Below are 23,556 nucleotides of genomic sequence, written 5' to 3'. Positions count from 1 at the left end.
GTGAGATGGAGGGAGACGCGACTTGGCGGCGGTGGAAGGAGGTTCGGTCGAAAGGAGAAGGGGAAATGGGAAAGCAAGGTAGGGGAGAAGAAGAAGAAGAAAAAAGAAAGGAAGAAACAAAAAAATAGTTTTTGGGGTTTTTTTTTCAATGTTTTTTCTTCAAAAAAAATTTTTCGAATTTAAATTTTCAAAATTTGACTATTTGAAGAGAAAGAAAAAAAAATTTTTTAATTCATTTTTGGGTCGTCAAACACCGCGTGGGCACGTCAAGATTGTAAAACGTCCACTGCCCTTGAGTCACTTTCCGCACTTTAACGCGTGCTCTGCTCGCGTGGGCACGCCAATATTGCATTTTCTGCCAATGTCGCGAGATGTTGAGATTTGATCAACATGGAGTGGGCACGCCATGTTTAACAAACGTCCACTGACCATAAGACTTGAATTTAGACGCTTAACACGTGCCCTGCTCGCGTGGGCACGCCAAGATTACCTATTCTGGTCATAGTGAGGAAACATCAAGAGTGATTAGTACCCAAGTGAGAAACGACATATTTAAGAAATTGAACACAAAAATAACAAAATCAACAATTGGGTTGCCTCCCAAAAAGCGCCTTTCTTTAATGTCTTTGACTAGACATTGTCATGTTTGTTCAGGGAGGATAAAATCTTGTGGCGCGTTTCAGTGCTTCATCCTCTATGTAATCCTGATAGCTCTCGTAAATAGAATAATTCTTGAGCACACGAGGTATGGTCTTCCATGGACTAGTAGATGGCGTCAAATAATCAAGCAGTGATCTCAATTCTTCATCCACTCCTCCATCAAGAGCACTCAACGGTTCAAGATATTTGACCATAGCCACTCTTAACTTATTTCTGCCATGAGACTCGAAAACTTCCGGTATAACAAAATCAATCTCAATAACAGAAATCATAGAGTAAGAGTTAAGAAAATGCGGGTTAGGGAATGGAGGTGGTGTCACCACATTTGATGATTCTTCACTGGATTCTTTCACTTGAATGGGTTGCGGTTGGGGTTTCATTTCTTCCTTTTCGGCTTCTTTTTCAACTGCATCTGTAGATCTCTCATTTTGACACTCTTGCATCTCCTCATCACTAGTCAAGCAAATTGCACTCTCATTTTCTTCAAAATCAACAATGGTTTTCGAGGGCAATTCTTCAATTTGAGAAGCCAATCGATTTATTCTGGATGTCAATAGACATATTTAATCTGCCAGATTACTCATTGCATCCTTCATCATCCCATTTCTCATTTGTGTCTCCTGTTGGAATTGATATGTATTAGTAGCTATTGATTCAACTATTTCTTCAAGAGACATACCTGACATAGATGATGATTCTTGAGACTCATACTGCTGAAAATGATCATTCTTTCTCTAATAGAGTTTAGTGCCTCTGAATATGCAAACTTATCAAAAATGCAAGTCTCATTGCCTTCCCTGGAAACAAAATCCAGTCTATCACCAAAATACGGGATGTTAGCAGTCATAAACTATAAAAGAAAAAAAAAGCAGAAAAATAGATTAGAAAAAAAAATAAAAACAGGATGAACTCAAAAAGAAACAAATAACTTGCGCCAGTCCCCGACAACGGCGCCAAAAATTGACAGGTGTCGAACCTGTGCATTAATAAATATCTGCTTAAATAAAATATAATTTCTGTAGATAGTGATAAGTAGGGTCGAATCCACAGGGATTGGAGATAATTTATTTCTTTTAGAGTCCGAAGTATGGGGGGGTTTTTGGAGAATATAAAATAACTTATTAACTAACTAATAAAACAACTAATAGAAATAAATAGAAATTAATCAATAACCAATATGACTCTAACCAAAGGTACAACTTTTCAGACACGGTCCATGCAACTGATCATCGACGCAAAGATAACTCAATTACTCATTAATAGATTGGTTATAGTTGCCTTACACGCAATGAACAACCAGCATTTCCTTAATTTCTCGATAGTTAAGGTACGACCGTTAACTATTTCTCTAACCAAGAAATAACCCTAGGTACGACCATAGGATTTAATTACTTGACTGCATTAATAATTAGAAAAGCCCAACCCTAACCAACAAACACGCTACGAGGGTTTGTTTAAGTTAGATCATACGTTTCCCTAACATGAAATCAATCACGCTAGTCGCCACTGGTATTAATCGATAGAACAATTACGGATTCAATCAATTAATATGACAGTAGATTATTAGGTTAATTCGAATATCGGGCCCTTGACATTCAAATAACAAAACAATCATAAGCAATTAAATCAGGAAACGTACAAATACCAATAAATAAATAAAATAATTAGATCTCACAGATGTTCGGAACCGAGTTCTCAAATTGACCTTCGACTAGAAAAAATGAATTAGTTCATCTTCATGGAGGAAATACCATGCAAAACTGCAGAAGTAATTATTCTAAAACAAAGCTATGTTTTCGTCCTCCCCCTAGAAGAAAACGGCAAAGTTATATATAAAGTAATGAATACGAAGGAACTAGTTAGAAGCAAAAACAAAACGAAACTCTCCTATTCTAAAATAAAAACTACTTCTTGTCTCGTGCTCCCCACGAATAAAGAACAAGCCACAAAGACTAATGCCTTTCTTCTCCTCTGTACGTTTGTTTCCTTAAAGCCAAAAGAAATGACTCAATGCTATCTATCTAGTGGTCCCCACCGAATTGAGAGTCCAAAGGCCAAAGAATTGGAGCTCTGCGAAGTCCTTGATTTTAGTTTCCTCTTCATAAGAAAACTTCTAATCAGCAAAAGAGATGCAATCCGTCTGTGGCACCTTGTGGGCCCGGGTTTGTGAAGCTCTTTGGAGTCTCCCACGTGTGGAGCAATTTTCCTCAACAGGTCCTCCTTTTTAGTATATTTCAGTTCAACTTCCCTGTAGATAGGTCCAAATACCAAATATAAGTATATATTAACAATTTAAACAATATTTGGCAAGGACAAAGGGGAAAATTAACAATAAAATTACTAATAATTAACACCCTATCAATTCCCCCCACACCTAAATCATGCTTGCCCTCAAGCATGAGAACAACAATTGAACACCAAAATTTGACCATGGCTGTTACTCCAACTACCGTATTGCCAAGACACCAAGAAAATCATATATCAAGCGACACAGGTCAAGATCTACGAAAAATCACCCTGGTTAGCATCTAAACTACCAACTCCTCCAATTTAAAGCAAACTAATCTAAGAAAAAGGAATGGTTGCTCACATTTATCAGCAAACGGTCCAATTATTAATCAAAATCTCGACATTAAGATCCCAAATAGGCAAGCTGACTTTCTTTTTTTTTTTCTCTTTTTTTTCAAATACTAACACAAACTTTACTTGTTTTTTTTTCTCTTTCTTTTTTTTTTTTGGGAATAGCAAAAGACTTAGTCTCTAGCATTTAGAGCCTTTTGACGCGAACTCCAACATTTGTCAGATAAAGGAGCCCGGTTACTCAGCTCCTATCGCTATATGACCACTTACTCATAGAAATCACTACCTTTTGACGCGAGAATCGACACTTTAGGTGAAAATCCCCGATTACTCGGTAGTAGCAACTAGCGGAGCACAGTCAATTCTTATTTATAACCATATAGCACAATAACTAAAAATAACACAAAAATAACAGCAGTCAACCCCAAATTTCCAAACATGGAGAACTAAAATTAATAATTGAACCAATTCACATGAAAAATGCCAACAATCATTCCCTATGCCTAGAAGAGTTAACTAAAAATTAGAAAAATTAAGCAATTATTGATATTCACCAAAGAGATGTTCCTGAACTCAACTACATTAACTTGATACCCTTTTATTACTAAAACTTGGCAATATCAGAATCAGAGATAAAAATCCAACATCAAACTTGGTATTCAAATGGGAACTGACCACTAGAAAAAACAAAAAGAAAAGGAAATAAACGAAAGATGGACAAAAACAAACTAAAAAAAATAAAGAAAAACAAAAAACTCTAGAAACTAAAAACAAAATTACTAGCACCACAATGATTCCCCTCCACACCTAATTCACACATTGCCCTCAATGTGATAATGTAAAAGTAGAAGGAAGGAGAGGGGCAACGGTACTTCCCTGAAGTCATCAAAACAGGGGCAGTTCAGGTGAAAATTGTGGATCAAGACCTGCATGGTGACGTCAATGTGGGTTATCCGAGTCTCTAGTCTCTTAACTCACATCTGGAGCTGATGTCATTCGTGGTTTCACCATGAACTCTAAATATCACTCTAAGTAACAAGAGACTACAATTGCCAATAAATAATGGAAGCCGAAAATTCAAAGCAATAACAATTTTTAAAGCCATCCCAATTAGCAAAATGCACAATTCAATCTCCCACAGATTAAACTAGATCCCAACACTTATAGCAAATGCAATCTATAAGTACTTATGGACCCCATGTAGTCAAATTCAGAATTAAGGCCGTCCAAAGTGCAACAACTGCTCCAAATACCCCAAGCAAGTCAATTAAAGGCAACCGACTTCAACAAGCAAATGCAAACGGCACATTCATATCCCAATTCAACAAATAAACGCAGGAAAGTAGCCACAATACTAGAGCACAGCTCCCAATAATGCAACAGAACAGCAACTCGAACAAACTAGGAACTGTGCTAGTGTCTTAATAAATCAACAACTTTTAGCAATTAGACACAATCGGACCCAATATCGTAACAACTGTCTCCAATTGGACAGTCAATTACCCACTTCAACCTGCTAAAATTAGCAATTGACCCAAGAAAATGGCAACTCCAGCAACAACAGTTCAGAAGTTAGACAGAAACAACTCAACCACAAATGCCCAGTAGTCGATTAGGCAACCAATAACACAGGAGTAACAAATATTATGTAAACTACCCTCACCAGTACCACTGTTGCATGCACAAGGAAAATTGAAATCAAATGGCCAACCCACGACATGTGATAAAGCCAAACACACCAATCAGTACCACTGAATGGCAGAGAGTAACACGGGACCCAATTGACAAGTAACTCCCAAATTACCCCCAACAATTTCCAAACAAATAAACTGGCACAAAAGTCATCAAATTTTATCCCCCAGATGCAGTAGAAATCTCAAGTAGTCAAAACTCAAATAATATTCAACAATATAATCAATACCAGAGAGCACCCCCAAATGGGGTAGCAAATAAATTGAATTCCACCCAAAATTAACCCCATAAAATGCCCAAATCACCTCCTGCTTGTATCCATCAAGACACCCAAGAAACAAAAACGCAAATTCCAGCAATTTAAGGACCAGAGAAATACTAATTAAGGTGGAAATTGGAATACCTCCATCTGCTAATTTTGGGCAGGTGGTGACGCGTGGCAAGGAGGTGGCGGCGATGGAGCTGCTGGAGGTTGGCGTGAGGTGAGGCGGAGCTGATGATGGCCGCGGGAGAGAGAGGGAAGTGAGGTGGGGGTGGCGCGTCTGTGGGCAGCGACGCGCGCAAAAGGAGAGAGAGCTGGTGGTAGCTGCTGTAGACACCAAATTTTTAAATAATTTGTATGTTGCATTTAATTCATGTTTTGTCTGCATTTTAGTTGTTACCTTTTTATTTGTCTTTTATTTGCTAATTATTTTTCATTTTAATTTCGTTCACATTTTAGTTTTTAGTTTTAGTTTTAAGTTTTAATGTAAAATTTGTGAAAAACAAAGAAAAAAAAGGAAAATGATGAATTGATGAAAAATGAAAGAAAAATAGAAAATGGTAATTTTTGTTATTTCTAGTTTGATTGATTTTGATATGTTTGTAATTAAAATTGTTGTTTCTATTATTGTTTAGTTTTACTATTATTTTTGTTAAATTATTAAGTTGAAAAAGAGGAAAAAAAAAGGATCACAATTCCATTTTTCTGCCGGATCCATTTCTCCACTGCAGTACTGCATCTTATGAACTACCGACTCCACTCCACTACCTCGGCCTAAATCAAAAAAGAACATTCCAGTTCCACTCCACATGATATAACTTCAGACCAACCGAGAGAGTGAGGAGGGGCTCTGCGTTTTCCTAGGCAACTAACTGCTAAATTCCAAGCGGTGGCTGAGGAAAGAAATAGAAGGTTGCTTGCAAAGTCCAAGCGGCGACTGACCGAAAACAAAAAAGAGAAGCTATCTGCCAATATCTTTGGGCGGTGGCCGAGAGGAAAAAAACTTCAATTCCCTTCCTTTCCAACCCAACACCGAGAGTAAAACTGAGAGAGTGGGATAGAAGGGTTAGCTAGCTTCATCACCAACTAACCAAAAACAAGGAGGAGTATAGCGAGGAAAGCAGGAGAAGCTCGAGCTAGGACCTTGAGGAACCGAATCAGGGAGAGCTAGAGCAGTCGGCAATTTCAGATTCTAAGAAGAAAATAAAAAGCTGAGCTCGACCACAACCACCAACTCCACAGCTTGCACAAACCAAGCTCAGCCTTGAGCTGAGACACAAGCTGGAACAGGAGAGAGGAGGAGTGACGGGCTGCAAGTTCTGGATAGCCGAAAAGAGGAAAACATTTTCCAGATTTTTCGTGTGAAAGCTTGACTAGTTGTGAGGTAATTTATGGATCTTTTTTAGGATAAATATGAGGTAATTTGAATTATCTAGTAACATGCATGGGATGTTAGAGCAGTCGGATGTTGAATTGCATCATTAGAAAAATTCTGTTTTGAATATTAAGGTAACATCCGAAAGCTGAGATGATAATGCATTCTATTTCTGAATTCCTGTGATGACTTGAGCACTTAAGTGTACTTAGCCGAATGAAATTGTGATGATTAAGACCATGCATGTCAAATTGTGCATTCGGATAATGTTATGAAGTATGCAGAAATTCTGTTTTGGCTAAATGTCTCTGCCGATGAACTAATTTGGGACATGTAATTTTAATTCTGACTCTATGTGATAATCTGAGCTTAATTAAGGATCCAATTTGATAGATAACCTCTTTGTTTGGTACTGCATGTGAACTTTATGGGCAGGGTTTCGGTTGCATGGCTGGATTTTCTTTTATTGGAAGTATTGGACTGCTAAACCAATTTTCCAGCTTTGCCGAGAAGCTGAAATGGAAGTGCAATTTTAATTTCGTTTCCCTGAGGCAGGCTGAGCTTATAAATGTGATTAACTAGCTAAGAAGTAGGTGATTAAGCTTTGCATGAAGTTCATTAGTTCGGCTAAGCAAGGGAAAAATATGAAACAGAAAATTGCTACACGCAGGTTCATAACAGAATTTCTGGAATTGTGGATGATTATAGTTGCTGACCGAACTTGATTTGAACCAGTTATGATAGTAACTTCATTTAGTAGCTATGCATGTTACCTTTGAGTACATAACTCAGTGATTTGGCCGAGGGAAACCCGGATAAATGATTGATTAAAGCTGCTGGAATTTTTCCAGTGTAGCCAAGTGAAGAAGAAAAGAATTTTCCAGTTTGCTTTTGCGAATTCTAGGTTCTCATTCATGTTTGGATGTCGGATTCCTGCGTTTTGATTGCTAGAATAGAGTTTGGTGCTTGCTTAGAGCTTGGTTCCCTCTGTTTGACATGAAACCCAGAAATTTTGCAGCTTAAGAAACCAGCGAAAGAAAAGGAGGTTTCTGCTAAGAATGTATGAACTGCCGAACCTTTTGCCTAGACTTCTCCAGCCTTTGCATGATTTTTCTTCTATGTTTTTGGTTGGTTTGAATGATAAAATGGCTGTTATGAGGCTTGGATTGGTTTTGAATGTTTGTGTCTAAACATACTTGAGCTGGAATTGAATCTTGCTAGCCAAAAGTTTCTTGGAGTTGCAAAAGTTGTCGAATGAAAATGGCAGCAGAAAAATTGCAGCAGAATAGGTGTTGTCGCATTTGCTTTTCCTGCGTTTCTTGTCTATACTTCGTTTTCTTCTAGTTGGTTATTATGTCTCGTGTGAAAAGGGGCAGGGGAAGTGGGTGAGTGGTGTTGAGTTTACACTTTTGGGTTTTGAATACTTGAACCATTACCAGACAGTTTTGAAAAATGAACGAAACAGTTTTTTGCCGAGCTACCTTCTAGCATTTTGCGCAATTTTCCTTCTCTGGTTTGCCTTGTTGAATGTTGAAATTGCATTGTATGTTTGGATGTTTTTTTTGCTGAATGGTTTTGATCAAGTTTTGGCATTAAGGTTGATATTTGCTTGTGAGAATGCAAGTTGCAGTTGATAGTTTAATTGCAGAAATGTTTTCTTGTTGCAAACAATCTCACGTTCATTTGCATGAGTTTGCATGAAATATTTTTTTTTAAGATTTGCATTTTGACCCCTCAAGTTCCTTTTTGCTGCACTTTGTCTCTTGTTTTTGCTGTTATTACCCGCTTCCTTTGAGTGTTGTGGAGAAAGATACTTGACTCACAGTAGCGAATTGGTCAAACTTGATTTTAATAGGGATCTATTGCAGTCTACTTTTATTGATGTTATTTCATCTATTTTCTTCTCAAAAGGTCCTAAGGAGGTGTTAAGATTCTTCATTTTTTTTTTGAAACCCTTGTTGATGGAAAATCTGTATTCCGAGGGGTTTAGTGTGTGTTTGGAAGATTTTTATATACTAAAGAAATAAGTCTCCTTCGTAGGTTGCATGTTTTTGCATGAAAAGGGTTCTTATAATAGCTCTTTAACCCCTCAAGTCCCTTCTTATTTTACCATGGCCTAAGCAATTGAAAAGAATAATCAATTTGATCCTTCTAAGTTTCTTTTTGTTCCACAAGAGCCCAAGCATGTTCTAGTATCTTGTAATTAAGTCCTAAAATCATTGCAACTTCAATCATTGTTTGACTTTTCCTTTATTTTTAAGATCTTTGAAGTGCTTAAACGATTTATTTGGACTTGAATGTTTGAGTAATGCTTGTTTTGGGTCTTTAGTAGATGCTATATTTGGAAATTGAACGGGTTATTCCGTTTTCTTGGTCTTTAAGCATTTTTTGAGCTCATTCAAGTTGCAATTAGGTGGTTTTTGATATTTTTGCTTATACTTTACTTTTAAATTGATGCCTTGACCCCTTTATTGTTTTGAAGCCATTTTCCTTCATTTGCTTACCATTAGGAGAAGGTATAACTTTCTTTTATCCTCTTTACTTCTCTCCTATGTGCTCCTACGTGTTACGTGAATATGCATGTCTACTTTGCTTTCTTAATTCCTTTCATTTGCTTTATTACTTTTGCTTTTATTTAAATTATTCATTATGGGGTATGTGTACACCTCTTGGTTTGTAATAGATAGGGCGTAGCAAGTAATTTGGTCCATTTTCCCTTTCCCTTTTGTTTTAGTTAGCAAATGTAATGGTTGCATGCCTATGTGTTATATGTTAAATGCTTTATTAGGATTTTGCATCTAGTCAAGCATGCTAAGTGTTATGTGCTACGTGTTTATAGGTGATTCGCATGTCTACTCGTTTTTTATAGTATGGATGAATGGAATGAATGAATGTACGTCACCACACTAGTCCAACGCTAGTTGTGGCTTCTTTTATCGTTTCCACTAGTCCAACGCTAGTCGGAATTCATAGAATGGGCTAGTCCAACGCTAGACCCTTAGGGATTTCCCCTCGTTAGTACATGTTTGTATGTTCATTACATGTCATGCATTCTTTTTAGTTTTGTCATTTTTTGCATGCCCCTGTTTCCCTTTCCCTTCACTTTAGGATTTGCATCTCATGCTAGTTAGGGTTCATTTGCGTGAAAACCCCCTTGGGTAAGGGAAACGAGCGAGTGTGGCTTCAAAATAGCCTTAGCACGCCAGTTTTTTCCTTCTAATCAAAGGGAAAATTAAAATCACAAAAACTAGAGGTCATTCCCGTACCCGACCTGATGCATCCCTCTAGGATCATGCACTTTCATATCATTTTCTCATTATTTTCCTCACTAATTATATATTTTAAATCCACATGGCATATTCACACTTATTCACTTTCTTTACTTTTCACTTCACACATTGCACCTATTTCACTTATATATTTACTATTTTCATTCACTTGCACACGAGCATTCATATTTTTATTCATTTGCACACAAATACTTTCAAATTACACACATGCACCTTTTTTCTACACTTTGCACACTTACACTCTCATTTGAGTCCTCATTTGCATCGTTCATGATTTTCTATGAGGTCTTTCCTTATTGACCTTCACAATTCATGTGAATGGGATCAAAAGCCTCATCAGAGACATTTCTAGACTTAAGATTGCATTTCTCATCCATTAGTCATATCCAATTTGCAATACATACTTTGGGTAGAAAATATAGGAAAATAAGGGTTAAATCACGCAACTAGCCTCGGTTAGGTCGAAGGGGTGCCTTGGATTTTTATCCTTGCCTTCCCCTTCGTCAAATGTGACTCCCGAACCTTTTTCTTTGTTTTACGTGGACTAGGAGTCGTTTAAAAAGGGTTTTCTTACTTTTTTTTCTTTAAAAATTTCATTTTTTGGGTGACTTGGTACACCCTAACTCTATACCAAGTGGCGACTCCATTTTTCATATAAAAACCCTTTTTGAACTATTTTTCTTGGGTCAAATCGTCGCATTTTCAAAAGTCCCATTTAGACCCATTTTTGTTCATTTTTCCCAAATCAATAAATTCACAAAACACAATCATTTTATGTTTTACCAAAAAAAAGTGGGGCGCGACAGTTGGCGACTCCACTGGGGACTTCCTAAGTGGGTCCAAGCATTTGATTTAGCCATTCTTTTCCTTTTTTCTACCCTCTTTATGTATAGCATTTGGATATTAGGATTGCATTTTCCCTTTCTAGGACTTTTTGCCACGTACGCGCATATCAAACTACTCCCTCACTCACGTATGTATGATTGGATGATTGGATGTATGATTGTACTTGCTTTATCTCGCGCTTTGCATTTGCATTTTGGGGGGGGTGTGTCACCCTTAGAGCCACGCGTTGGTTCTCGATCCCTCCCCTCCAAAACGTATACTATCATACGCGCATACGCTTTATTATTCATCCCTCTTTATTTTCTTTTTAGTGGCTTGTCACGCCACTCCACCCTATTAGGATTAGGAGACCCACTTGGACGTGTGATCGTGACACGACGTGTGCGTAGCACGATCCAATGGGTCACTCAATCTTCCGCTTTAAACTTTGGGTTGATAGCCTTTAGTTTTTAGTCGAAGGTTGAGGGTTTTTTATAGATTCACTCAAACATGCAGCCGTAACACGACGTGTGCGTAGCGGTGTTTGGGGAATCGCTCGAGCCACCGACAAGGAACCTTGGGAGTGATGACCCTTGGTTTCCAAGTCTGAAGGCTCGGGGACCTATGACTTATCGAGTCTAGATGCATTAGTGAACCCTAACCTCATGCATCCATGATAGTGTTACTTAGGATAGCGTCTGCCTTACCCTATTAGGGACACTATTCACGAGGGGAGGGGTCCAACCCCTTTTTCATTGCTTTATTTCTTTGATTGCTTTACAATGTGTTATGTGTACTATCAATTGCACTAACCATTCTTTTGTTTCTTGGCTTGCATTCATATGCCTTAGCGATAAGAGGCCCTTTTGGCACTCTTTTAGTGACTCACCTACTAGATAGCTCACATGTTTACATTTCAGTTATTGCACTTAATTTTCAATGAGTACATTTCATTCTAGACCTTTTTCCCCTCGATGCATTATTCATGTCCTTTAGGTCGTATTTGTCACATATTTACATCGCTTTAATAAACTGGCATCATGCATAAACCCTAGAAAGGGAATGCCATTTAGGGGATCCCGTGTTAGGAATAAACCACCCCATGTCTCGGATATATAATCCAAATGAGACTTGCACGTTTACCTTTCTCGTACCATCCAAAGGGGTTGTGCACAAGGTAAGGTAGGATCCGATCATTTTCATAGAGTGATTTTTGGAATATGAGCATCTAATAATCACTTTTTGGCCATTTTCTCAAAATTGGTAAAATTCCCTTGCGTAAAAGGACATTAATTCGAAGAAAATTCACAAATGATTCCTCATTGTTGAGACGATAAATATAGAGGCCAAAATTTGATTTTAGAGGCTCATAGACCAAGGCATTGTAATGATTTCTTGAAACCACCCAGTGGGCGAATAATTCAATCGATTTTTGAACAAATCATCCATCTTATCCAATCCATTTGTTTTCAATTCATTCAGTTTTAGTACAATCTAATCATTTTTGAATAAATTCATTTCATCCCATTCATTTGACCAATTTACCCTTTTCAGGGTCATCCGGTCGATTTTTGAATAAATCATCAATTCATTTGACCAATTTACCCTTTTTAGGGTCACCCGGTCGTTTTTGAATAAATCATCATTTCATTTGACCAATTTACCCTTTAGGGTCATTCGGTCGCTTTTGAATAAATTATCAATTCAATTGACCAAATTACCCTTTTTAGGGTCTTTTGACCAATTTACCCTTTTTTTTTAGGGTCATTCGGCCGATTTTTGAATAAATCCCTAATTCAATTTCATTCATTTGACCAATTTACCCATTTTCAGGGCAACCGAGCCGATTTTGAATGAATCAAGTTTCGTTCAATCTATTTGATCAATTTACCCTTTTTAGGGCGATCTGGTCAATTTTGAATAAGATCCTCAATTTCATGCGATCAAATTCCTTTTTTAGGATGATCCGGCCAATTTTGAGTAAGTTTTTAAACTTCATTTAAGTCATTTGACCCGTTTCCCTTTTTAGGATAATCCGCTCGATTTTTAAATAAATTGTCAATTTCACTCAACCCATTTGACCAATTAGGGTTTCAATGTCAATTTCAAATTGGAAACTTAGTCGATTTTTGAGAAAACCATCCATTGCATCCAGCCATTTGATCAGTTGGGGTTTTAACCCGTGATTCACTGAGAAATTTTATCAACGAATTCCAATCTCTTTGATAGGAAGTTCGTCAAGGTCAAACCCGTGCGTTTTTGCAAAATCTTGTATCGATCAAAAGTGATCAATCCATTCGGACGTTGACCTCATTTTGATAAATGTCTCTCGTCTCTCCAATTGACTAAATTTTTCAAAATTATTTTTCACTCAATGAGTTGATCAGATCCATCAGGTACGGTATAGTGCCTACCTCAGAGGATTGCATTTTCATGCTAGGCCTACCCTTGGCACAAAAAGGGTCCCCCATAGGACATGCATCCGAGCTGTTTGAATAATTACTAACTAATGCCTTTTTCTTTTTCCCTTTTGAATAAATTGCAGAAATCTAATAACGATTGGTTTATCTAAAGAAGTCTTTTGCATTCTCAGGTAAAATTTCAAAAATAGCTTTTCGGAAAAGCCCCATTATTACGCGATCCCGAAGTAAGGCCCAAGGGAATCGTGTAAACATGAGTACTCAACCAGAATCATCCGATAAGACCGCTGCAACTACCCAGCCGGAAGCTGCAAGTCCTGGGGTTCAGTTGACAGAGTTACTCACAAAATTTGGGGAAATGGCGTCAGAAATGGCCGCTCAGAAAAAGTTGATTGACGAGCTCGTTAATAGTGGAGTGCAACCTGAGCCTGTACCCACTACACAACCACAATCCGAACCATTTGTAATTCCTCCATTTCAAACTACGTTTGAGGGAGCTGTAAACCCGCAATATGCTTTTACTCAAAATCCTCATTTCTACCCTCCTTATGGTCAAGGATTTCAGCCTCAAGGCGATCCGACCATGCATTTGAACCCGCCAGTTTTTTATCAGACCACCGCAGAGCCCGTGGTGTCGGAGCACACTTTTCAAAATAAGCCAGAAATGGGTGAATCTTCTGCTCCGATTGATATGAAGTTGCTCAAACGTCTAGATCGTTTTGATGAATTTATAAGGAAGAGCCAGGGGTTGAATAAGCAGGGAGTCCTGGATTATGACGAATTGTGCCTTTTTCCGAGCGTGCAGTTGCCTGAGGGGTTCAAAACCCCTAAATTTAACAAATATGATGGGACGGGTAATCCCAAGACACATCTCCGACTATTTGCCAACAAATTGGGAAAGCCCGTGGACGATGAGAATTTGCCTTTAAGGTTGTTCCCCGAGAGTCTGGAAGGGGATGCGCTTGACTGGTATTCCAACCTGAAACTTGAAGACGTGAAAACCTGGTTTGATTTGTCCAACGCTTTTGTAAGGCAATACGAGTACAATTGCGAGCTGGCTCCAACACGAACCACGTTGGAAGGGACAAAGAGGAAGCCATCTGAAGATCACAAGACTTATGCCAAGAGGTGGAGGAAGATAGCTGCAAAAGTCGAGCCACCAATGACGGAGGACGAAATCATACGCACTTTCATTAAGGCACATGATCCCCCGTATTTTGAAGAAATTTTTCGCATGACTGGATGCTCGTTCGCCGCCATTGTTAATAAACTTGAGGAGTACGATGACTTCGTGAAAGCTGGGAAGATTGTTAATGTCTCTGCCCTCAAATCCCAGTTGGATGCTTTGCAAGGACAGGGGACTAGTGAGAAGAACCCGCAATTTAAAAAGAAAGAGGGGGAAACTGCCTTCACCTGGAATCAAAACCCTGTCCCAAGACCCAGACCTCGACAATACCCTACCTACTCAAACCCTTACCCCTACTACTCAAATCCTCATCCTGTTTACCACACCAATATCACTCATCCTCGACCTCGCTCAAATTATGCCAACCCGCCTACAACCCCTTTCCAAATATCTCAACCAAGCTTTCAACAAGCTCGTCCTCGGCCTCCTTACCACCAAAGATTTCCCCCACCAAATAGACCCATCTACAACTATCCCCGACCCACTGAAACCTACCATCAAAGTCGTACCCGAACCTTCGCCAACCTAGGCAGGCCTTTGGACCAATTGTATGAGCAATTGAAGGTTGCCAACAAAATAGGCGTGATTCTCCCTCCAACTTACCTTCACGGCATGCCTGCTGGGTACAATCCACATGTTATTTGTGCCTATCATTCGGGAGTACCTGGCCACTCAACCGTCGATTGCAGGGCACTTAAGCACAAAGTCCAAGACATGATCGAGGCAGGGGAAATAATGCTAAGGAAAAGAGGTGAACAAGAGCCGAGCATAAGTACAAATCCTTTTCCTGAACACCAGGACACCTTCGAGGCATCCACCTCCAACGACGAAATTTGAAAATCCTGAAGGAGCTTTGCACAATTTGGATGGCCGAGTATCTTCCCTCTCGAAGGGAATTTCGGTAAATCTAGGGGTTGTTATTTACTAAGGTTCACGAAAACCATTTTTTGCATATGTGAATAGCTTAATGAAAACATTTTTTGCAACTAAGTTTTTGTCTTGTTTCCGTTTTGATTAGTTTTTCCATCAAATGCATAATTTGTTTTTTTCTGTTTATTTGATTATTGTCCCGAATTTTTTTAATTCTTTTAGATGGCCAAAGATGGAATTATTTGACCATTTGAATATCACTGTTCTGGATTTCGATAATACCATTCATTCAAAAATTTCTTCGTGAAAAATTCCTTTGTTGAAAAGGGCAAAAATTCCTTTGTTGAAAAGGCCAAAAATCCCTTCGTTTGAAAAGGCCACAAATCCCTTCGTTTGAAAATGCCAAAAATCCCTTCGTTGAAAAATCCCTTCTTTGAGAAGGACAAAAACCTCTTCTTTGAGAGACCCCTTCATGAAAAATCCCTTCATTGAGAAAGTCTTCATTGAGGAAGCCTTCATTGAAAAATCTCTTCATTGAGAAAATCCCTTCTTTGCCAAGTTCGAAGCTGATTGATTAAAGCAGCGTCACCGACAATTGATTTTGATGGATGAAAAGCAGCTGAACGCCATGTGCCATGGCTAATGTTATCAAAGTGCGTGGCCTGTGTTCATAACAAAAAGGTCCGCCTCCGAGCCTTTAGAGAAAGAGGACAAAGAGTTAAAGCGAGATTTGCCAATGCAAGATGAAATCAAAGACGAATTTGGCCTAAACTGGTAAGGCCATTTGTCATTCAAAAAGGTGCTACCGAGTGGAGCACTTATCCTTGAAGAGATGGACGAACAAACAGTCTCTCAACCTATCAACTCGGACAGGTGTAAGAAATTCTTTATTTGATAATATTTTTTGATTACGCAAATTTCTTTTAGGAAATCGAGCAAGAGACGAGGCAAAAGTCAGGCCATCTTCCTTTCCAATCAAAACATTTCATCCCTAGTCGTCCCTTTTGAGCTATCAGAACAATAATTTTTTCGTTTGGCAGCCCCTGAGGATTGCAAACCCCACACTGGGGCAAATTCATTTTGAAAAGAGATGATCAGAAAGGGAAAGCCCTACACTGGGGCAAATTCATTGTGAACAGAGACGATCCGAAAGAAAAGGTAAAACCCCACACTGGGGCAAATTTATCTTTGAAAGAAAGATGGAAGACAATAAACCCCACACCGGGGCAAATTTATCTTTGAAAGAGATCTGAGGAAAAGGAGGAATCCCATACTGGGGCGCATTTATTTTGGAAAAGAGATAAAAAGAAAGAACCCCACACTGGGGCAAATTTAGTTTTGAAGGAAAAAAGCAAAAAGCAAGAAGAATGCAATGAAGAAAATGCAAAGAAAGAAAATCCAATCAAACTGGGGCAAAATTTTCCTCAGTTTCGTTCAAAATGGGAAATAATTTCAAAATGATGCAATCTCAGGTTATTACACCCCTCTCATCAAAGTTTGCTTTCAAGCCTCAACTTTTCTTGAAAACACCCCACCTGACCTCATTACAAAAGCCCGAAGTCCTGACTTTCGTCACTTGCTGTATTTCTATTGGAAAGTTTGCTAATCAACTGACAAGTGATGTCCATAATGCCTTCGCCTAATCTTACAAGGGAAGTACATTTCACTGATGTCAGCAATCCTCAGTTCATTCCTGAGTCGGTCATGGTCGAGTTTCTCCATTGTTCCTTAGGTGAAAATCAGAAATGGCACCTCGAAAGAAAAGGAGAAAAAGAAAAGAAAAAGAGAAAAATAAAAACAAAACAAGACAAAAGGAGTGGGGGCAACCTTGGTGAAAACCCGAAAGGGCGCCAAGGTAGGATTTCTGTAATGAGCAAGCACAAGGAGGAACAACTGGCGGTTTGGTCCATTTGGATTTCTCCTCATTTTTGCCATACCCCTGCCAATATTGAATTCCAGAACAAGGGTATTCAGAGATTCGAATACACATCCTTTGGCCAAAACTGTGTCATTTTGTAAAACATTCTTTGGCAAATACATTCTTAGGAAATTCATTTTCACCAAATTTCTTGCATTCATGGCATTTTTATAGAATTTAAGCACAAATAGTTGTGAGTACATTCTTGTGCATATTCTTTCTACATGACATGTGAATTTTTCTTGCATACCTCATTCTTTATCATTGAATTGTGGTAAATGACCACCCCCGTGGTTTACTCGAAACATACTTGGTTTCAGCCATCTCTTTAAAAAGGCTAAGGTGCAGCCAAGCCAATTACAAAGGCTTCGCAATATGGCAAAAAGCTTACCCGGTCAGTCTGGAAAAGCAGAGACATTTTGAATGATCAGTCCAACCAAGTCAGATGCCGCGGCCAACTTCGACGAAGGCATCAAAAGGCTTATGTTTACACGATTCTCAAAAGGCAAGCGGATCAAATGATGGTGGCAATTCTTTTATTTTTTCTCTTTTGCAGGAAAATTCCATGCATGGACGAAAACAATCACACCTCGCACTGGAATCGGTGTTGGAAGGAGTCCTCTGGTGAACAAAGGCAAATCGAAAATGTTGCAAGTAAATTTGACCAAAAGGTGCAACAGCATGGCGATACAGAATCAACAACACACACAAGTTGCAAAAATCCATCATAATAGGGCAAATTATCTTGTTGGAAAGATTTTCAAAAGTCGAAAAAAAGCGAAAAGAAAAGAAAAATCACCAAACAAAAATCAAAAATCAAATCAAGTTCATCTCGGCAGGACCGGGTATAATCCCGCTGACCGCTTTTTATCAAATTGGGACCGGGTTTCATCCCGCCAATCTCGGCAGGACCGGGTATAATCCCGCTGACCGCTTTTTATCAAATTGGGACCGGGTTTCATCCCGCCAATCTCGGCAGGACCGGGTATAATCCCGCTGACCGCAAATTGGGACCGGGTATAATCCCGCTGACCGCTTTTTATCAAATTGGGACCGGGTTTCATCCCGCCAATCTCGGCCAGGACCGGGTTATTAATCCCGCTGACCGCTTTTTATCAAATTGGGACCGGGTTTCATCCCGCCAATCTTCGGCAGGACCGGGTATAATCCCGCTGACCGTTTTTTTTATCAAATTGGGACCGGATTTCATCCCGCCAATCTCGGCAGGACCGGGTATAATCCGCTGACCGCTTTTTATAAATTGGGACCGGGTTTCATCCCGCCAATCTCGGCAGGACCGGGTATAATCCCGCTGACCGCTTTTTTATCAAATTGGGACCGGATTTCATCCCGCCAACCTCGGCAGGATCGGGTATAATCCCGCTGACCGCTTTTTATCAAATTGGGACCGGGTTTCATCCCGCCAATCTCGGCAGGACCGGGTATAATCCCGCTGACCGGGTATAATTCCGCTGGTCGATCATCATGGCAGGTTCAGGTTTAATCCCACTGACCAATTCATTACTGGGGCAAATCTGTGGATACATTTTCAAATAAAGTCTTATACAGTTTTCTTCATGCAATCCCATTTGAATTTCCTATCTCTAGTCAATCCCAATGTTTAAATTCCTGTTCGGGTCAGTCCCGTTTAAACTCCTGTTCGGGTCAGTCCCGTCTTATTTTTCATGTTTGGGTCAGTCCCGTATTAGAATTCTTGTTCATTGGAATCTTTTGCAGCCCAATACCACAGGTAAGTATTTGGTGTCTACTTCTTTGTCTCAAGTTTTTTCAAAACTCAAACAAAGAGGGGCAAACTGTAGACACCAAATTTTTTTAAATATTTTGTACGTTGCATCTAATTCATGATTTTGTTTTAGATTGTCTGCATTTTAGTTGTTACCTTTTTATTTGTCTTTTATTTTTAGTTTTATTTGTCATATTAATTTTGTTCACGTTTTAGCTTTTAGTTTTAGTTTTAAGTTTTAACGTAAAATAAAAGAAAAAGAAGAGAAAAAATAAAATGGTTCACAAAATACGTTCATTCCTCTTAAATTCAATCTTTTGGCATTTTGTTTATTTTGGTTTATTTTTGTTAATTTATTTTGAAAAAAAAAAAAGAAAAATGATGAGAAATGATGAAAAATGAAAGAAAAGATCGAAAATGGTAATTTTGTTATTTTTAGTTTGTTTATTTTGATGTGTTTGTAATTAAAATTGTTGTTTCTATTATTATTTAGTTTTACTTTTATTTTCGTTAAATTATTAAGTTGAGAAAAAGAAAAAAAAAAGATCACAATTCCATTTCTGCCGAATCCATTTTTTTTCCACTTCACATTCCAGCACTTTCCAGCCTTTACCACAACACTTCGGAAGCTCAGGAGGACATTACACATTTCCATTTCTGCCGAAGTGCAATCTGATTTCTCGACACATATACTCAAACTCCACTACCGCGAGGACTCCACTACCTCAGCCTCAACCACAAACACTCCATCTCCATTCTCTACCTCGTGATCATCGACGAGAGCAAGAGAGGGAGAACTCCTCGGATTGAGCAGGAGAAAGGTGAAGAGAGAGCGAGCCGCGAGCTGTATTTCGGTTCTGTCCGAGGAAGTCAAGCGAGAGAGAGAGCAAGAGGCAGTCGAGTGAGCTACTGATCATCACCATCTTCACCAGTTCCAATCGAAACACCACAGCTTCAACCATCCGCAACCAGGACCAACACATCCAACCGCGAGCGAGCCGAGAGGAGAGAAACATCAGCTTTCTGTCGTCTGAGTGAGCTTTCGGTGAGCTACAACAACACCCTCTACCTTGGAATCATCGAAGTGGGGAAACCAGCGGGGGACAGAGAGAAAGCTGGAGGTTCTTGGCCAAGGGTTTTCGAAGATAGCTAGTGGCGGCTGAGTTAGAGAAAGAATACGAAAGGAAGGCTACTGGAGAGAAGGAGGAGGCTGCGGACCTGAAGATTGGAGCTTTACAGCCCTCCATCAGAGTTTTGAGCTGGATTCGGTGAATTTTTGCTCATCCCAGCATATCCACGGTGGTTCGATTCCAAAAGACAGGAAAGAGGTAGTCTTAAACCTTATTTTTGTTATGTTTCTTCTAAAAAACTAGACGTGGGTTTCTTGCTTGATGAACGTGACTAGTATCTGGGTCATTAGAATACATGGTTTGTCTGCAAAATGCATCGTTTGTTAGCATAACTTCGGTAGTTGTTTGTTGAACATGTTTGGTTGGGATTTCGTCAACTAAAAAGCTATCAGCTTTTGCTTTTTCTTTCCTTCATGAAAATGAAATTGGTTGAGCCATGGGTTTTTCTACGATCTCTGATGTTCCAAGTTGCTTGTTTGCTGCCGGTCAGATACAACCCAGAAATATAGCATGAAGTTTCGGCAAGTCTGTTTTGATGTTGTCTTGATTGCTGCTTTTCCGTTTCTTGTTTCCTTGCCTTGGTAATTCGTTGGCACAAGTTTGATCTGCAAATTGCAGCAAGAAAGTATGAACGCATTTCAACTTGCCAAATCAGTTTTCTATGTTTTCCAGATTTTTCAACTTGCTGAACGTATTTCATTTTTTGTTGCACTGGATCTTGCTAAGTTTTTCTGTTTGATTGGATGATGGCTTACTGCCTAGTTTAAAAGCCTTGTGTTTGGACTTGATTATGTTTGAAAGCTGGTTTGACAAGGTGCCAAATTGCAGAAAGTCTTCATCCGAAAATTACAGAAGCAAAGAAAGCTTCGGATTGCCGAAGGCTTCATGTGCTTGTTGAAAATTTGTTGCAGCATGTTACGTTGCTTGGCATGGATATTTCCTTGATTTTGCATCATTTCTTTCTGTGTTTTACTGGTTTGAATGTCCAAGTTGTGTGTTGTGTTGTTTAATTCAAAGCTTCGTCATTGGTTTGAGAGAGTTAGATCAAAGCTTGAGTTAGTTTTCTGAAACTTATGCTTGAAGATGAAAGCGCAGCCGGCATTCTAATTGCAGCAGAAAACCGTGTTTGAATATAACCTGGGATGCACCTTGAATGGGTTATTAGCTTGCATGATTTAATCTAATGTTCTATGATGGCTTTTTGAAGTCTAATGTAATCTTTCTGGGTTGTTAACAAGCTGCAAAATGGTGAAAACAAGAAAACTTTGATTGACCGAAACCTTCAATGCTCCAAGTTCATTTTCTTTTGCTGATTTCGTACCCAATTCCCTGTTTGATTCCCGGAGTTAAATAATGACATTTGGATGATGTTAATAACATGGTTTTAAGGCCATTGCATGTGTGTTTGTTTTGGTTGGATTTGTTCCATATCAATGCGTTTGGATTGAAACAAAAAACTGCAGCAAACATGGCTTGTTCACCGTTGCAAAAATGTTTCCCTCCGTCCCCTGGTTGATTTTTCTGCATATTTTGCTCCAGAATTTCTGTTTACAAACACTAGGTAATTTGGTTGATGTCTTGGCAAATTATGTTAGAGGACTTGGATGGTTTTGATTGTTAGACTCGCAAGTTACAAAATTGCAGCAATTCATTTATTTGTTTTGATTGCAGAAGTTTTCTCACGTAGTTGCATGAAGCTTGCATGTAAATGACTTTCAAAATTGCCTCTTAACCCCCTCAAGTGTCACCTTATGCAATTATGACCCACAAATTTGAGAAAACTAATCAATTGGGTCCCTGTGATCTTTGCAGCAATAGGTTGCAGAATTGCCGAAAGGATGTTTGCTGCACTTTGTTTCTTGCTTTTGCTGTTATTACCTGCTTCCTTTGAGTGTAGTGGAGAAAGATACTTGACTCACAGTAGCGAATTGGTCAAACTTGATTTTAATAGGGATCTATTGCAGTCTACTTTTATTAATGTTATTTCATCTATTTTCTTCTCAAAAGGTCCTAAGGAGGTGTTAAGATTCTTCATTTTTTGAAACCCTTGTTGATGGAAAATCTGTATTCCGAGGGGTTTAGTGTGTGTTTGGAGGATTTTTATATACCAAAGAAACAAGTTTCCTTCGTAGGTTGCATGTTTTTGCATGAAAAGAGTTCTTATAATAGCTCTTTAACCCCTCAAGTCCCTTCTTATTCTACCATGGCCTAAGCAATTGAAAAGATTAATCAATTGGGTCCTTCGAGTTTCCTTTCCCTTTTAACTTGGAATTTCATTTGATGAATATGGACTTGTTTGATTATCTAAAGAGATCTAATGGTTCAATTTCATAGTTATTAGTGGTTCTTTAATTTTTGTTTTTGAAGAATTTGTGTTGTTTGATTTACTATTAAATTGGTGCATTAATCCTTTGTTTAGTGGTTGTAGCTCCAATTTAGAACCTTTTCCAACTTATTAGCACCACAAAAGGGGACGGTATACTTTCTTTTATCTTTTTTGTGTATCTCCCTATGTGATCCAACTTGCTAAATGAAAATTGCATGCCTACTTGGTTTTCTTAAATGTTTATTAATGCCTTTCATTTATTTACTTTTATTTCATTTTTTAAATCTTTCTTTTATTTTCATTTATGGGGTATGTGTACACCTCTTGGCCTGTAATAGATAGGGCATAGCAAGTAATTTGGTCCATTTTCCCTTCCCTCTTTGTTTTAGCTAGCAAATGTAATAGTTAGGGCTTTAATCGTCTTATTTGTCTTGCATGCTTAGTTACTATGTGTTAATTTGCTTTATTAAGCTATTGCATCTAGTCGAGCATGCTAAGTGTTATGTGCTACGTGTTATAAGTGATTTTGCATGTCTACTTGCTTTCTATATTTATAAATGAATGTGATGGATGAATGTACGTTTCCGCTAGTCCAATGCTAGTCGGAATTCGTAGAATGGGCTAGTCCAACGCTAGACCCTTAGGGATTTCCCCTCGTTAGTACATGTTTACATGTTCACAACATTTCATGCATTTTTTTTAGTTTTTATGGCATCTGGCATGTCCTTCTAACCTTTTCCCTTTCATTTTAGGCCTTTGCATTTCATGCTAGTTATAGGGTCCATTTGCGTGAAAACCCCCTTGGGTAAGGGAAACGAGCGAGTGTGGCTACTCGATAGCCTTAGCACGCTAGTTTCGCCTTCTAATCAAAGGGAAAATCGAAGTCGAAAAGTTAGAAGTCAACCCCCGTACCCGACTTGTTGCATTCCCCTAGGGTCATACTTTCATTTTTATCACTTCCATACTCTTTTAATCACATTTTTCTTACATTTCTCAATCCATATTTTTCACTACATCTTTATCATTTATTTACTTTACTTCACAAATGAAATTCAAGTTTCACTTATATATGTACTATTCTATTTTCATTCATTTGCACACACAAGCACTTTGATTTTCATACAAATTCACACATGCACTTTCTTTACACATTCGCACACAAACACTTTGTTTTTTTACATTATTTCATACATGAATCTTTTCATACACTTGCACACTTGCACTTGAGTCACCATTTGCATCAATCGACCTCTATGAGGTTTCCCTTTATTGGCCGCC

This window comes from Coffea eugenioides, chromosome 9 (genome assembly GCF_003713205.1).
Source record: "Coffea eugenioides isolate CCC68of chromosome 9, Ceug_1.0, whole genome shotgun sequence".
NCBI classification, from domain to species: Eukaryota; Viridiplantae; Streptophyta; class Magnoliopsida; order Gentianales; family Rubiaceae; genus Coffea; species Coffea eugenioides.
The sequence above is the reverse complement of the archived record's forward strand: the minus strand, read 5'-3'. Positions refer to the sequence as shown.